The sequence below is a fragment of the Apium graveolens genome, chromosome 8, assembly GCF_009905375.1.
Source record: "Apium graveolens cultivar Ventura chromosome 8, ASM990537v1, whole genome shotgun sequence".
In the NCBI taxonomy this organism is placed as follows: domain Eukaryota; kingdom Viridiplantae; phylum Streptophyta; class Magnoliopsida; order Apiales; family Apiaceae; genus Apium; species Apium graveolens.
The window spans coordinates 218,214,039-218,215,972 of NC_133654.1; the positions used below are offsets into that span (position 1 = coordinate 218,214,039).

General features: G+C 31.5%; 1 long non-coding RNA gene across 1 annotated transcript; it reads right to left on the minus strand.

Annotated features, from left to right (window-relative positions):
• Positions 1 to 815: 815 nt before the first annotated feature.
• Positions 816 to 1,242, minus strand: LOC141677763 (uncharacterized). Its single transcript, XR_012557517.1, has 3 exons — positions 1,184 to 1,242; positions 995 to 1,031; positions 816 to 889 (listed from the first exon to the last, which is right to left on the minus strand). It is a non-coding gene; the product is annotated as an uncharacterized LOC141677763 (long non-coding RNA).
• Positions 1,243 to 1,934: the final 692 nt, after the last annotated feature.

Here is a 1,934-nt window from a genome sequence, read left to right on the forward strand (position 1 = left end):
GATCATTTTCACCATATTCGAGTTCTTTTTCTTTTCTATAAAAAGTGATGCACAAGTACATATTCATCTATACCACCCTGGAGTAGCATTATTACTCGTAATTTCATATAATTTTATACCATTAAAGGAAATTGTGTTCCAGATATGATCTCTTATAATTTACGTTATTTCTCATTTTTACAACTATATCAGCAACCCCAATTTCAAACAATAACCTTGATAAATTAATATTTTTTCTTAGTCCCAACATAATAGAGATTAGAGACAATGTAGGCATAATAGAGACTACACACAATGTAGTTTCAATCTTGATCAAATCCTACTACCATTAATTTATAGAGGTTTAACTGTACATTAGTTCAATTTATTCTTTAACGACTTCTTGAAAACCTCATCCATCAATATTTTTAAACAAGCTAATCACATACATGAAATTGTCAAGACACAAAAAAACAACAAATAAAACTAATATCGATGCGGAAACTAAACACACAGAGAATTAAAATAAAATCACCTCTAGGTTTGATGGTATCAGCACCAGCCATTTCTAGATCAAATTTACCTGTATTATCAACAAAACCATATAATAAACACAAATTCAGATGTCATCTTAAAAATAAAAAAGTTACTAAATTAAATAACAAAAACAGTAAAACTAGCACAAGCGGACAAACATTGTTCTCACAATGTAAAGATTAGAACTTTCATTACATATTTCTTCTGTGATATTTCAAAAACGACTAAAATAACATTATAAACAACTGGAGAAGAAAAACAATGCAAAAAAATGTATCCTATAAAGTTCTTAGTAACTCACTTGTCAATTATCACAAATATTCCGCAAAGTATGAATGTAACTGTGACAAGTAACCATCCGCTCACAACAAATCTGCAACAATAACATAGCTCAGCAAGATTATTAAAAGCATACAGCAATACAGTCGATTTCTTTATGAAGAACAACTGTAACTAAACGAGCATATGCAGAAATTACATGTGAATTGCATGTCGATGACCAAGAAGCGATAGTACTGCAAAATAAACAGCAAACCAAATCAGTAAGCTAGCAAGAACATGGCAAAAGCGAGGAACAATAATAATAATAATAATAATAATAATAATAATAATAATAATAATAATAATAATAATAATAATAATAGTTCATGGATTATATGATACATACACAGACCCAGAATAGATACAAGAAGCATCACAGCAGCAACAGTTATCAACACTGATCGCCTACAACATACACAATTAGGATGGGATTTCACTGCATATTTCGATTTAACGAAAGCTAGTACAAAGGAGAACAAGGTCATACATGGCATCGAAGACTCTTTTTATTTTTCGTGAATTTTCATTTGTTTTCTCCCCGAGTGTTTCTGATGCTGTATTCAGATCTGTGTTCAATTTGTCGATGTCATCTTTCACATCGGAAGGAAGGACTATTTGGGCTACATTTTTTTTCAATTCAGAGGGTTATTTAATTCATAACTACACCCCCTAAATTGGAATTTGACATGTATTAACGTACCTAAAACTACATGGAACCTGTAAAGGACAAACACCGAGTGACCAAAAGCAGATAGATAGTTCATACCACAGAAGAGAACATAGGACCTTCCAAGTTCCTGCATTCCTTGGCATATTTAAAAATAAGACGTGTAAATATCCCAGTGTACTCATTCTCGGATAAACATACCTTAAACATAATGTCCCGAGTTTTTGAACAGACGAAACTCTGACATTGTATATACAACTACAAGTATATATAAATTAAAAGCTTGAGCGGGGAAGTGCCCAAATGTTTGAATGTTTCCAGATAACTTGTGAAAGAAAGGGCCACCAACACCATATCTGTTAATGGATCAAATTCAGAACTAAATTCTAACAAAATATTTGTATGCTGCATGGTTTCGACAAGTTTAAAT